At 38.1% G+C, this 16164-nt stretch overlaps 1 pseudogene; it reads right to left on the minus strand.

Moving 5' to 3' along the window:
- The window catches only part of LOC140146655 (sodium- and chloride-dependent glycine transporter 1-like), a 115719-nt pseudogene that overhangs the window by 26614 nt on the left and 72941 nt on the right, over positions 1 to 16164 (minus strand).

Below are 16164 nucleotides of genomic sequence, written 5' to 3' on the forward strand. Positions count from 1 at the left end.
TAACATAATAAAACGTCTGTATTTGTACGATGAGTAAATATTAAACTGAACTTTGCCTTGGAACATTGTGTAAGACGGTGTAAGATTTTGTGGGCGCCCTCAACATTATTATCCTCTTTGTATCCGTTAAATGACACGGCATAGACTGTGTGAATTCTATGAAGACTACTTATACATAGGGTCATATCCATGGACACAAGTAACGATAATTGACAACACGATACGCGACTGTATTTAGGGGCTGAGCACTAATAATTAATAATGCCGAGTAGGGCCTACTCCTGGGCGACTCGTGTGGGCAAGGACGCTTAGGACGGTGACCAAATGAGTCCCAAATTTCACCGGGGTGGGGGGGCACTCAAGTATGATAGTGTAGGCCTAAACGCATGACTTTTTAAACACCCCTAAAACGAGTTTTACCCTACCAGCAAATTTAGGATCAATAGGCCTAAGCTAACTTAATACACTAAAGGAAGTTTTGGATGAGAAAACGGACATTTTGATGAGAAACGGCTTAATGACGCAAAGACAGTTGTGGTAACACCATGGTCGCAGACATGCAAAAAAGCTCAAAAACAGATAGTAATGAAACCAGTTTTTATTTTCCTTGCTCTAGCGAATTCACAGAGAAGGTGTTTCTAGTACAATACAGCGTCGGACTCTAGCTGAGAGCGTAGCCTAAGTCCAAACGGACTCCAAGAAGGGCTCTCCATACACAAATGAACAAACACAAAGGAAGGTAGTCTCCTCCGTGACCAGCTTGATTTCGATGGAGCGAAAACAAATTGGCTGCAGAGGAGACGGGTAATTTTGCCATGCAAATGAGGTGAGTGTCATCCCCCTGATAGATGGTTGACCTGAGCGTGTTCGAGGTCATCGCAATGCAATGTGGGAGACACAAATTACCGGGCAAATATGGTGGCAGTTTTAAATAGTTTGCCGTCGAAACAATACCGATCTCATTTTTAACATTATTGCTACAGTACCGATACCGTATTCACTTTGTAGGCGCATGTGTTATTACAGTGACAAATTTGAGCTCGAAACCGTCCTTGATTAATGGTATTGCGTAGGCCTATACGGAAAGATATACTTCGAACGGTAAAGTCAAGTGGTAAAGTCAATGGATGGATTGAAGCCTTCCTGAAAGGGAGGAAACAGCGTGTGGTGGTTGGAGGTGAACACTCTCAATGGTCTAGTGTGGAATCCGGAGTACCGCAAGGTACAGTTTTAGGACCCTTATTATTTTTAGCCTATATTAATGATCTTCCTAATAATCTCCATTCAACTGTGAGATTATTTGCAGATGATTGTGTCATCTATAAAAATATCTCATCTGCTCAGGATGCTGCATTGCTCCAAAAAGACCTTGAGTCTCTGTCCTTGTGGGAAAAGCACTGGCAAATGAAATTCAATGCCGAGAAGTGCTTTGTTCTCCGGATCCCAGCCTCTAGATCACCCCTCATAACCAAATACAAATTGGGTAATATCACACTTCAGGAAACAAGAACTCATACCTATCTAGGGGTGGACATACAGGATGATCTCAAATGGAATACACATATAAACAGAATCACTTCAACAGCAAACAAAACTGTAGGTTTTGTTCGTCGTAATCTGGGTTCCTGCACCAAGGAGATCAAGTCTTCAGCCTACAAGACCCTGGTACGCCCCACAGTCGAGTACTGCTCGGCTGTGTGGGACCCATACACACAAGATCTTACTAAAAAGTAGGAAAAGTTCAAAGAAGGGCGGCCAGAATGGTCTACAAAAATTACGACTGGAAGACGAGTGTTCAGGGACTCATACGGGAGCTGAAATGGGACAACTTGTCCACTAGAAGGAAAGCAAACAGACTTGGAATTCTACATAAAGCCATAGGGGGGCACCTCGCTATACCGGTGCAAAACTACCTGACGCCAGCCCAAAGGCAAACACGGAGATCTGGAACCAATAATTATATTGAGCAACACGCTAGGATTGACTGCCACAAATATTCGTTCATAAACCGAACAATAAGGGATTGGAACAATCTCCCTGATACCATCTCCTCAATATCCAACCCAGATCAATTTAAAACTGTCACCATAGACTACCTGCGTGAGCAGGACAGTCATCTGAAGGACTAAACAAACTGCGCACACCACATCCCTGCTTGTGTTATCTCTTCGCTGGGAAGTTAAGCAGTATAACGAAGAAGAAGAAGAAGAAGAAGAACCATCGATACCCACAATGTGACTCCATATGCACACATTGCGGACGAAATAGTCTAAAAATTAAATCAAGTGATTTAATTAGTGCTTTATATAAATTATCTCATGCAACTTACCCTTTTGTTGTCACCCATTGTTCTTAAGATGTTATAGTTCTTTTAAAATCGCCACGATGTGAAGCTATTTCTGTAATATACAAGATAGGCGACAGTCATAAGAAAAACATAATACATTTATGATATATCGGAATTACCACCTTCAAGTATTAAGCAATAAGCATGACTCAGAACAACGATGAATTATAATCGATTCCATCATTCCATTGCATCTATAAAATAATGAAGGTTGGGACAAAAGATCATTGGACATCCACCTTTCTTCGAAATAGGTTACATTGTGACATTGCACCGGAATCAATCATTATATTAATCCAGTCACTCAGAACGGTGTACTGACCAACAGGCTGCAGCGCAGCGTCTATTCATCTAATGATCTATTGCACAGGGATTGGCGCAAGCCAAGTGGCGCTTGAAATTAAAAAACAAATTAAAAAAAAAAAAAATTAAAAATCCAGAAAAGAGCTAGATTCAGTAATAGCGCGATCATTTTTGTTTATTATTTTTCATTGATCATTAACCACTTAGTGTTATGCAATTTAAAAGCAACATAATTATAATTAGGTTAAATTTGCAATTTTAGTGCTACAAACATGACAAATGTATGTGAAGCAAGAGCCGTTCTAGGCCATTTGAAATGCATAAAACCCATGAGCTTTGGGGGGACCACACCAGGGGCCGTTAAGCTGGACCCTACACCGTGACGCTATACGCTCGCGCTCGCAGTGGCGGCGCCAGGAAAAGTTTTTTTTTTTTTTTTTTTTTTGGGGGGAATCAAATTTTGGGTTTTTTCTGGGGGGCAACAGGGGGGCAAGACTTCTGACTGGGGGCATTTTCCCCATCCCCCCCGTGGCGCCGCCACTGCGCGCTCGCTAGGCCTAGTGTAGTGGCGTAACCAGACCTGAACTTCCAGGGGTGGGGGAAGACAAATTTCCCAATTTCTGATCAAAAGTTGTATAATAGTATTTATGCGAGCCTAATTTTTAACCTATTTTGGCTCTTCTTCCCAGTTTTTGTGTCGGGGGGGGGCGGGGTGCCCCCAGGCCGCCACTGTTACGACACTGGCCTAGTGGAGCTTGAGCAATTCTATTTTCTTTTAAAGTGGAGCTTCATATACTTTATAGGCCAATAGTATTAGCTCATATATCATTAAAAGGTTAAAATTTCTCATAACAAGCTGATTTTTTCAGGATAGGTCCAGGAATATAGATAGAATCAAATTCCAAAAGTCCCCGAGAATCCCCCTTGTGCTTCCTTCAAAATCCAAGATGGCGTCCAAAATGGCCGCCATTTTCGGTTTTATCATAATTTTGCCCCAGACATGTTAAAATCACAAACAAAGCATCTAAATATAAGTTTTGAGGTACAAGGAATGTTTTAAAAACATTTGCAAGAGGTTTCAATGATCCTAAGTAGCCAAAATCCAAGATGGCGTCCAAAATGGCCGCCATTTTCAGTTTTATCATAACTTTGCACCCAGACATGTTAAAATCACAAACAAAACATCTAAATATATATTTTGAGGTACAAGGAATGTTTTAAAAACATTTACAAGAGGTTTCAATGATCCTAAGTAGCCAAATTCCAATATGGCGGCCAAAATGGCTGCCATTTTAGTAAGTAAAATTAGTTTTCAACCAGACTTGTTAAATACATATACAAAATATCTCACATAGGTTTGAGGTACAATGGATATATTCAAAATGTACTCGAAGGATTTCAATACCTAGATATAAAGCCAATACAAGATGGCGTCCAAAATGACCGCCTAAAAAGTGTTTAAGATGTGTTAATTGGCATTGCAGAAAGTTCAAAACTCATGATTTGTAAGCAGACTTATAATGCACATCATCCAAATTCACTACCATTATTACCATCATTATTTTACAATATTGATTCAGTGCTTTTTACCAGCTGCATGTCATGTTGTTGCATCTTGTTTGCATCCACATGATACCATGTTGAGCAATGTGTCTGGTGCAACAGCGAGTTCTGTTTCTACTTGAACAAGAATTCCATCTTGTGATCTCCATTCCCAGTCAGTTGGACTTAGGTTGTTCCCCATCCATTCTTGAACCGTGAGGAAAGTGCGGAATGAGTGCTGTTTTGCAGCAGCTCAAGTTGGGGGTAAACTCGCGAGCTCAAATGAAGAGCTAAGGTTACTGCGACCAATTGCCCGTTTGTATACAGTGTGGCGGTATTCATTCAATGAACCATTGCTAGCCCCATACATCTTCAGGATGAAGCTCTCCCCTGCTCTCTGTACCTCATCATGCATGCTGCTGGCATTTGTAAAAGTATCTAACAAGTCATATTCATGTTTCTTGTTCGGGGTTTGCGCTTTCCTCGACGATAAATGGCTGAGACTGTGTCACAGCCTGTAATAACGTGAAGAGACATCAAAGCAGGTAAAAGCAGAATTGGGAAGCTGTGGGTGCAATACATCAGACAGGTGGCCCTTTAATATATTCGGCATTTCATTAGAGCTGAAAGAACAGGGAATTGGAAGCTCCACCTCTACTGCATAAGAGAGATGATGCCTCACTTCTACGCTGCAGGGCAGCTCCACTATGCCAAATCTGCAAGGTTGTATTTACAACAGATGGAATCTTTGGGGAAAAACATGCCCCCAGATGAGTACCAACTGTTCACAGACAAGGGATATTTCACCATCCGACGTCTAGATTTTTTCTGGGGTGGAAACTTCTCTGACCAAACCATTGAGCAGTTTTTGTTGTGGACTTTGAAGACATCAGGGGGAATGACACATGGTTGCGGCATCACAGACAGTACATTAACCAAGTGAGTCCACGCACTTTCTCGATGTGCCCCAGATTATGATGCTTTAGAGCAGTTCACGGGTATTCATACGGGAACATAGGGGATAGTAAAGTTTTTGTTGGTTGGTTGAAGGCACATCCCCCTTTGCTGGGTATGGACTGGATCGTCTGGTACGTGTCAACTGGGACTGTAGCAGATTCATCCGCTAACTGTGATAGAGCGGTGGAAGTTGGCACGAAGTCAGCAAAAGCAAAAACGGGTACGAAGTTTACAAACATTGCCTTACGCCGAAATGACAAGGTTACTATGATTGGAGCAAAGGACAAGATGGTGCGAGTTAGGGGACAACAAGTAGAAGTGAATCCGACTCTATTATTTAATAGAATCACATGTGTACTGAACAACAGCTCTGAGATAGCGTCGTTCTTTACGTACGAACTAGGTCCTCAGCCACCTTCTCTCTTTGAAGATGACCTTATGCGTAAATTGCCAAAGAGTTCCCTGGGCCTTCTGTTGAAATCGTTCACTGGCAGAGAATTGTCTCTTTGTAGTAGATGGTGGTTACCTACTTCGACATGCCATTTGGCCACATCCCTCCACCTATGCAGGCATATGTCAGAATTACACATCACACATGCTAAAGCATTATGGAGCACACCCGATTGTTGTATTTGATGGATATGGCACTTTTCTCACGGTTCAAGAATGGATGGGGAACAACCTAGGTCCAACTGACTGGGGATGGAGATCACAAGATGGAATTCTTGTTCCAGTAGAAACAGAACTCGCTGTTGCACCAGACACATTACTCAACATGATATCATGTGGATGCAAACAAGATGGCTGCAACAACATGACATGCAGCTGCAAGAAACTTGAGACTCTTCTGTACATTGATGTGCAGCAAATGCTGTGGTCAGTCTTGCAGCAACACAGCACCTGTACTAGTTGGGGACAATGAGGAGGAGACCGAACCAACATTGCAGAACATTAATGCAGGAGACACAGTGCAAGTTGATTAAGTTTAAGGTATACCATTTGATTGCATTACATCACATGGATACCGATGTGAACATAGGCTTAAGCCATCTTGGTATGAGCTCAGCTCTTTTGGAGGCAAATAGAAAATAATGGTAACTATTGTATTGTACACATGATAAAAGCACTGAATCAATATTGTAAAATAATGATGGTAATAATGGTAGTGAATTTGGATGATGTGCATTACAAGGCTGCTTACAAATCATGAGTTTTGAACTTTCTCCAATGCCAATTAACACATCTTAAACACATGTCTGGTTGAAAACTAATTTTACTTACTAAAAAGGCGGCCATTTTGTCCACCATATTGGAATTTGGCTACTTAGGATCATTGAAACCTTTTGCAAATGTTTTTAAAACATTCCTTGTACCTCAAAATATATATTTAGATGCTTTGTTTGTGATTTTAACATGTCTGGGGGCAAAGTTATGATAAAAACTGAAAATGGCGGCCATTTTGGACGCCATCTTGGATTTTGGCTACTTATGATTATTGAAACCTCTTGCAAATGTTTTTAAAACATTCCTTGTACCTCAAAACATATATTTAGATGCTTTGTTTGTGATTTTAACATGTCTGGGGCAAAGTTATGATAAAAACTGAAAATGGCGGCCATTTTGGACGCCATCTTGGATTTTGAAGGAAGCACAAGGGGGATTTTCGGGGACTTTTGGAATTTGATTCTATACATGTTTCTGGACCTATCCTGAAAAAATCAGCTTGTTATGAGAAATTTTGGGGTTATAGCTAATACTATTGGCCTATTACTTGAGAACCCCGGATCTATTGTGTACGATTAGAGTGCTAACACAGAGTGTATTACTGTTAAAATGAGCCAGCTTGTCCGTTATTTCGCGTTATTTATAGTGTCTGTATTCGGAAAGATACTGCAATACGCCAATAACATTATTGATTTCGCAGAATTTATACCCTAATATACGCTAGATAACGGATAACTTGACTCGCTATAAACACGCTCATAATTATTGAAAAATGTGTAAATCAATATTCATAAGAGTGTAACTCAAGGTTTGAAACTCATTTATATCATAAAACAACAAGCCTAACTTCTTTCATAAAGTGTTTACAATTATCAATGTTCGTTCCATTTGCATACAATTATTCCGGCCCCGTGGATTATCTCATCATAATCTCTTTAAAAGCTTTATAAATGCTCAGTGTTTGAAACGTAATATAATAAATAATAATATTTTGACGAAGAATATCTGAAGGGCAGTCTTCTTGAAAACTCTTTATTTTATCTTTCAATAAAAAATGTCTATATAGGAAGGAATTAACGACAACCTCGAAAGAAATTCAGGTCGTTGCTAATTTCTTCCCTATTAACATTTTTCATTGAACTATAAAAATAGTTATCAATAGTCAACCAACATAATCCTATTTTGAAAATAATATGCTTATGTTTTAATGTACTCTGCGTTCGACAAGCTCCCTCAAAACCTAGCAAGTAACTTATTTCAACCCCATCACTATAAAATCGACGACCCTATAAAAATATCCCCCATAGCATCATACAGGGGCAAACAATTATACTGAGAAGGACATGCTCGTATAGGGTCAGAAAAATTCGGAAATTCGGCGTGGGGTCCAAGTGGGCCAAGGGCCATGAGGTTCTAAGGGTGAAGTCGGTAGTATATTTGCACTATTTTTTTAAGTGTTTAAACATAATAAATAATAACACTTAAAAGTGTTTAAAATCGTGTTTTACTACTTTGTGAATGTAATCTGTATAGATTTGAAATGAACACATGAGGTCAAAATGAGGTTAGAAAGCTTTAAAAGTGTGATGTAAACACGCAAAAATCGAGCCAATATATCACTTATTTTATAAAATCGATTTTTGGGTCAAAATCTTTGAATGTCCAAAATGTTTTTACAACGAAATTTAGCCTGGTAACGAACAGTGGCGGCGCCACGGGGAAGGGGGGGCATGAGGGGGAAATGCCACCCAGTCTGAACTGTTTCCCCCCTGTTGCCCCGCCAGTAAAAACCTGAAATTATGAAAATGTCACCTTTTTGCGGTAATTTTGCGCAAAATTTGTTGATTTTGCCCCCCTGAAATTCACTTTGCCCCCTCAATGCCCTCCGGAAAAAAATTCCTGGCGCCGCCACTGGTAACGAATTTCCAAAAACTTGAAGTTGGGGTGGGGGTCAACAGTTTTGACTGACCAAAAGGGTGTCAAATCACTCCAGGATAGGTGATCGATGCAGAAAAATTGTTTTTAGAGCAAAATTCGGTCTAATAACGAATGTCCCAATTTCCCAATCTTCGACCAACTTCACCACGCTAATTACACGACTGTCAGTATTCACAGGACGGTCATGTAAATAGGCCTATATTGTACCCATAATACCAGTGAATTATGCTGAAGTGAAAGATATAGGTCTACTCCTGGTAAATACTGTAAAATGCAAATAAATTTTGCATAATTTTAAAACAATTAATATCATGCCTATAAAGCAGCAAAATCACCAATGGTAGAAGGGAAGGGTAATGTTTTTATTTGGTATATATAATTATAGTGAAATCATGTTTTCATCACGCACACACACACTCCCACCACATCACTCACATAATAGAGAAGTAAAATATAATTACATACTTTGGCTGACGGGCTGAATGGCATTTTCTAAAATGTTTTTAAAATGAAAAAAAAAAGCAAAACCATATTTCTAAAATATAAAGTATTGCCAAACCAGTATTTGACCAGGTATTTATAAGTATTACAAGTACCAGTATTTCCGGTATGAGAGATGCCACTTTTCCCCTCCTTTGCCTGAATTATCTTTTTGAAATCAAAATTTCCCCACTTTATTTCTCTCAGCCTTATTTGGGACTTTTTATCACAAATTCATGTAATATTTCAGGTTTGTTTTCCGCCAAAACCGGTAAATGAATTTACTAAATAGCATGCAATTCGATATGGATGATGTACTCTCATGTCCCAGAAAAATAATGACAAACGTTCATACCAGAGCCCTTAAGGCAACTACTTATGATCTATAAGCCTATACATGCGATTCGTAAATGAAGAGCACATTTTTTTGTATGGTATATGTACTACATGGTATGAAAATTTTTTTGTGTTTCGCGTTCGTCATCTGAAATTACCCCCTTATTTTGCAAAATGTCCGTAATAAGGGGATTGTGCATGTGACGTTAGGGGTTGTGACGTCCGGAGAGAAATTTCCGTATAGTGCTGGGACCGAGGGTCGCGGGCAATTTTTTATTCCAATGCAGCTAATGTAGATCTATCGGAACAAAGTAATGTACACTTTTCCTTCAAGACATATTATTTTAACAACACCCTGCATATTGTATAGGAAAAACGAATGAACATTTGTAATTTGGAAACCAATAGGTCTCCTGTAACAGCTTTATCCCCGACAAGTCCTTGCCCCGGTATGTTTTAAATAATTTAGGTACTCGCCAGCTGAATCGACGTATCGCTCCCGTATATGGCTAAGTGAATGTTGGAAACTAAAAAGTAACTTCAACCCACTTCTAGTTTAATCGGTGTTTAAACTTATGCACATTCAACTACTTTTACATGAGCTTGCTGCCGTAGTCTACCAGGAATGCGGTAAACCGGTTAAAGCCGGTTGCCAAAAGTCATGCAAGTATTCATGGTATTGGTTTGACTATCACTTATGAATTTCAATTCCATTGGACGTATACTGCGCACAAAAGTATCCGAACAAAAAAGCCATTTCTTGACGACACTAAAACTAAAATAATTACAAATACAAAACAAAGCGGTCGATAAACAGTATGCTTCGATTATATTTATAAATACGTATTTATAACGCACGTGACCACCTCAGCTGCCATAAACAGTGGATAGCCACAGCGTTTTTTGCCCGCCGACGAGCATCGACTTTGTCGCACTTGTTCAGTGGAAAACGCTAGCGAGTCCATTTTTTGCCGCTGACGGGAGTTGTGATAGAAAAAGTTCCTGTAGAAATTTGTTCTACTGGAAACGATTTTAGCTGGCGATTTTGTGTGCATCAGTTCGTGTTATTTTCCCACGTGATCACTTTACCGGGAAAATATTGCCCCAAGCAAGTATGAAGAAATCAAAGACACCATGGCGAACTTGACCGAATATTAAAAGTGGAACAATATCCTCATCTCTATCGTACGTCGGGGTGATCATGGTAATATGAATATCGTGATGCCCAAAAGAAACAAGAATTCCTGGCAATCCATTACAACATGCGTTAAATATCGATGGTGTGGATGTCGGTAGAGATAGATCAGGATACATACGGAATTTGGTGAAGAACATCTGGGCGGGCATCTGGGGGCTTTCGTCAGTTAATATTTTCAAAATGTTGTTTTTGATAACATATTACAAATTTGGAATCCCCCCATGAATAATAATTTAGCTATCCAAATAATTCTTAAATTTGATGGTATAAAGAGTTCCTATCATTTTCAATGGCGTGAAGGTTTGGTCACGCTTGCTGGTCTTGGTATGTCGTGCCCATATGTATCTATATAGTCGAAGGTGGCTGATAGATGGAGAATTTGATACCTGATTCGGCACGATGACAATACGACTTTATTTCACCAGCTTACAGCAATTTGAATAAAAAGAGAGCTTTTTTTTTTTTTTTTTTAAGTGACACTTCATTGAGATTGGTCAGAGTTCAGTGTTGAGGCATCATCACACAATGTTTTTAGGATGAAGCCCGGGGATGAAGCCACATCCTGAAACAGCCTCTAACTGGTGGTGGTGGTGCATGTATCTACCAATATACACGCTTATGAAAGCTGATGAATTTCAATTAAAATGATTATCTTGAACTAAAAAGAAAAGATAGCACTGTCGTGTCATCTATCGTAAACTCAACAATGACGTTGGTATTTCAAGGACATATCATTATTTGTGAATGGCGACGTAAATTCATTCATCAGTGCACGATAGATAACGCCCCCATACACCGGAAGTGATGCTCTTTCGTGACGACACACTCTCTCTTCCAATTTAGGTTTCATCAGACGTTTACCGATGTGTCTATTGCTATAATAGATGAAATGGCTAAAAATAGCAGTACATGAACTTTGTTAGTTGGAGAATCCTATTATCTGCTTTAGTTTTACAAGCACGGTGAACATGTGTATTTTTCTAGTTTTTTTTTCTACCGCATGCAAAAAAAGAAAGAAACTTAAGTCAAGTCTAGGAAAGTCATTCCATTGCTAAAAATGTCAGTAGGCCTGGCCATTCATTCTAACAGACTGCAGTTCCCTTCCTAAATACTCTTACCTCGAAATTCTTAACAATACACAACCACCCCACAACAAATCACAAAGTTTCCAATCTGTTTGGATGCGCGTGGCAATACCATGTGGTAAATTTCATCCGTAGGATTTTATTTGAGGTGGGGGGGGGGGTGCTGATTTTGAAAACGTGAACCTTTTTCCAAGGGGGGAGATTTTGTGAAAAGTGGACTTTCTTCCTTAAATTTGAACCTTTTTCGACCAAAAAATGCGTGAAAACCTGATTGTTTTGCACCCTACGCTCGCAAATGTGATATTTTGGGACTTTTTTTTTATATATATTTGCAAAAAGGCAAGGGGTCCTGTTAGGGACGCACCATTAGACTTCAAGTGGGTGGGGGAGAAAGATTTTGAAAAAAAAAACTTCCCCCACCTACATGAGCAAAAAAAAAAAACTTTCCCTACTAACACTAAAAAAAAAAAAATACTGTCCTCACCAAACTGTATAAATGCATGAAAATTAAAAAAAAAAAAACTTGTCGCCTTTGGCGGCGAAAAAAACCAAACTTCGCCGCCTTTGGCGGTGAAAAAAAAATCTTGCCCCGACCCCAACAGCCTCCACCCCCCCCCCCCCTTGAAGTCTAATGGTGCATCCCTTACATCACTACGGCAAATTGAGATCAAAGCTTGCAGAGTAGTTACGCGTTACACTACTATATATAGATAATATATTTTGCTTACTTGGTAAATAAACATAAAATAGTAGATACACTTGTATTTATTTGTGCAAGGGTCCATCATATCTACATAACAATTGCATTTTTAACGATTGAGATAAATGTATTGCATCATAGCCCTGATCATTTTCAAATGTTGACCCATCCATATTACTAGGCCTAGATTGTTTAAGGGAAGGGGCATGAACGTTTGGACAGTATTTATTGTGGGACATTAGAGCTCATCAGACATATCGAATTGCATTCTGAATACGAAGAATGGCCTTCTGATATCAAATAATTTTGATTTTTGAAATTCGCAATGTAATACACATTTTATGGCAAATCATTAAAATTGATATTTTGCTATTTAACAGTACTCGAAGTAAACTTTAATAAATCTGATGATTTCTACCTAAAGTGTATGTAGATGGGATGAAAAGCCGACGATCAATTGAACATTTTGACCTTTCGTATTGAAGATATGGATTTTTTTCCCAAAACACCAAAAAAATTAGGTCTTTTGGGAAAAAAATCCATATCTTCAATATGAAAGGTCAACATTTTCAATTGATCGTCGGCTTTTCCTCCCAGCTACATACACTTTAAGACTATATCATTAAATTTATCAAATTTACTTCGAGGACTGTTATATCTCTAAAATGTGAAAAATATCAAATTTTAATAATTTGTCATACAATTTGTATTATATCGTGAATTTCATAAAATAAAAACTATTTGATATCAGAAAGACATTCTTCGTATTCAGAATGCAATTCGATAGGTCTGATGTGCTCAGCTCATGTCCCACAAAAAATGCTGTCGAAACGCTCAAAACGCTCATTCCAGTAGTTCCCTTAAGTAGGATGTTTGTATTTGGAAATTATCTGTATGAAAGAGTGTAAAAAGACAACACCACATTATTATCTCGTTTAATGTTGTAATTTCTTCAGGTTGCAGAATTTAATTGCAAATTGGCTCAGCGCGGCATTCAAACAAGAATTCAAGAAATGCCTTTCAGTTTCACTGGAAATACTCCCGGGAAATACTGTGGATTTTTTAAAAGATAGTATAATCTCATATTATTTTAACGGTAGAGAGTTCTTTCATATTTTGCGTAACTTTTCAGAATACAGGCCTATTGTAATTTGTAAGTGTCTTTCAACAATGTTCTATTCGCACATGTGTTCATCCTGAGCATGATGAGTGCAATGGTGTTGCGATGAACTCATCAACTTTAGAGGGCAAAAGCTAAGCTGGGACACGCCATCAGGGTAAGCTTCTCATTCAACCCGCGACACCGTATGTTTAGTAAGATCTGCTTATACTACTGTGCTACATCACTGCTGCGCGTATTTTACGGCTCGAATGTATAGCAAAAAGAAAACATCTTAACATATGATTACTCTATATGGGTGGGTCGACATTTATTTATGATGCAATACAATGGACAACAAGAAGATAACACAAATATTATTGTTATTTCATGAACAATTACTAGTAACCAATAAAATAAAGTGCTATGGAAAAACAAACAAAAAATAAATAAAGTGCCAAAACCGGAGCCAAAACTACCTTTGGTTGAGATCTTTGTCAGTTATTAAAATACACACAAACAGTTCTATGCACAGTAATAAACATCTCAAAAAAAGTAACTAACCCCCTTAAATAATGGCCATTATTCAAAAACGGGCTATTGTATTACAAATCTGTAAAATGCGTTGAAACCAAAATATATTTTTCATATATCAAAGATCATTTCACAGTTTCATTGTTAATAGACATGGGGAGTTACAGACCATCATATCATGTCATCTTATAATAAACATCTCAAAAAAATGACCTAACCCCCTTAAATAATGGCCATTATTCAAAAACGGGTGACAGAGGTGTCAATTTCTGTCAAATTACGCAAAAATATAAAATTCTACTTCCAGCGCATTTTACAGATTTGTAATACAGTCACCCGTTTTGAATAATGGCCATTATTTAAGGGGGTTATTTCATTTTTTTTAAGATGTTTATTATAAGATGACATGATATGATGGTCTGTAACTCCTCATGTCTATTTTAAATACAATGAAACTGTGAAATGATCTTTGATAATATCCACCTGTATGGTCGCTGTGTAGAATAGTATGTAATATTATTATTCGACACTCAAATGATCCAGCTGTGATCTCACCCATTTTGCCAATTGAATAGTTGGTTATGGAAACAAGTTTGTCTAACCAAATCAATCCGTGTGGTCAGCCAAAGGGAATCGCTGCAAACCGATACCTTACAAGTGGGTACTATTTTCTATGCAATTCAAACCTCCTCGCTTAGCAGGCTTAGGGTCCGGGTTAGTTTATATAAAAGAATTTACTTGTTAAATATACTGAAAGGTTAACATATTGTATAACAAGGCATTATTGTTCTCTGGCGACCAGATTAAAACTGTTTCAATTGCATTCAATCGTCTAATTTCAGGAAGGATTCAGTTTAATAAATATTGGCTGAAAATGTTTGGGAGTAAATTTGTCGCAACTATATTCTGTATAGTCGTCTGTTGAGGGGATAGCTCCTTTTTCAGGTTAGCCCTTGTTGCAAAGTATTTTAAAACATGACCTATACCAACGAGCCATGTCATAAATGTTGACCCTTTACCTTTTCCCTTATAACTTGAGAACGGTACGTCACAGATAGGTCAAACTATACTTTTTTTAAAATCCTTATGATGAGAGGAATACTTTGGTATGGTGTTAAACCAATTTGACCAACTTTGAAATTCACCCCTCGTGTTACCCTTTAAATCCAAAATCCTCTCAAAACGACACTGATAAAATAAGCAATCCTGAATAATAATTTGAAATCCTCATTTAATTTTGTTCAAGAAAAACCTTGGTGCCAAGATTGTGCCAAACTGTTTTGATAAATTACAGCTCCATGTGTATAAAATGATCCATCCAGCAAAAACTGGCGAATTAAAAGAGTCCCTCTTCGCTCGTAATAATGTGCTGCACTCATCTAAAATGCATTGTTGTTACCCCTTTCAATTCACAGTAGTTCAAGCGTTTCTCAACTTTGTTGACCTGCGTAAGGCAGTATCTGAATGTTGTATTGTATATTAATTGTATGAGGATTGCATTAAAAGTGCAAGGAAAGAGAGGCTATATACAAGCCACGTTAATTACACACGTGTTGTTTCTTGCTTACAGTAAATATCTACATGTATCTAACCAGGTGAACTATCTTAATTTCTTTTGGGTTGTCTTGATTTTCTACGCTTACTTTTGACCTTAACCCGTAGGGAAAACATCTTTGTTTTTAAAATTTATTTTGTTTTGTAAACGTTCTTTTACCCTTAAGCTTAAGGACGTAGATGGATGTTTAACAATAGACGTTGGTCAGGACTCGCTAGACCGTCACTTACAATGATGTTACCACAAGCATTATCACTACGGGACCAGTAATGGACTTCTCTCTTCAGCAGAATCATGAAAGGAAGAAGCTACAATTAAGGGCTTTTATTATTGCTACCTGTAACCTGACAACGGCAAATTTGATGCGTATTTATACGGCGCGCCGTATATCATGATATAGTCTTATTAAAGCATGTATAAGTCGAGGTTATACCAATCAACAACATCATCATTGACATTAAAAGAACCTGACTTCACCGAATGTTTGTACATTCGATGATTGTATGAGTATTTCAATTATTAAAAGTACATTTGGGGCGTCTAAAGATAAGCCATTATCTAGAGAATAACGCAATGATTCAGAAACGATATAGCAACGAGTTTAATATAATTTAACAATTTTTTTTTTACAAGGTGACCCGTTTCTTGTAATTTTTCTTTCCTGTGGTATTATATTTCAATTGGAAAGTGTGAAGTTGATCATAATCGAGTATTACATATTTCAGTAATTAAACCGTGAAGAACATGGCTTTGAATTTGATTCATAACATAATATAATATTTGAATACGGTATGTTGCAATAGTAGATCTACAATTAACACATATTGATGTTTGAATGTTGAGATGCTTACCATGCTAGCGTATTT

This window comes from Amphiura filiformis, chromosome 1 (assembly GCF_039555335.1).
Source record: "Amphiura filiformis chromosome 1, Afil_fr2py, whole genome shotgun sequence".
NCBI classification, from domain to species: domain Eukaryota; kingdom Metazoa; phylum Echinodermata; class Ophiuroidea; order Amphilepidida; family Amphiuridae; genus Amphiura; species Amphiura filiformis.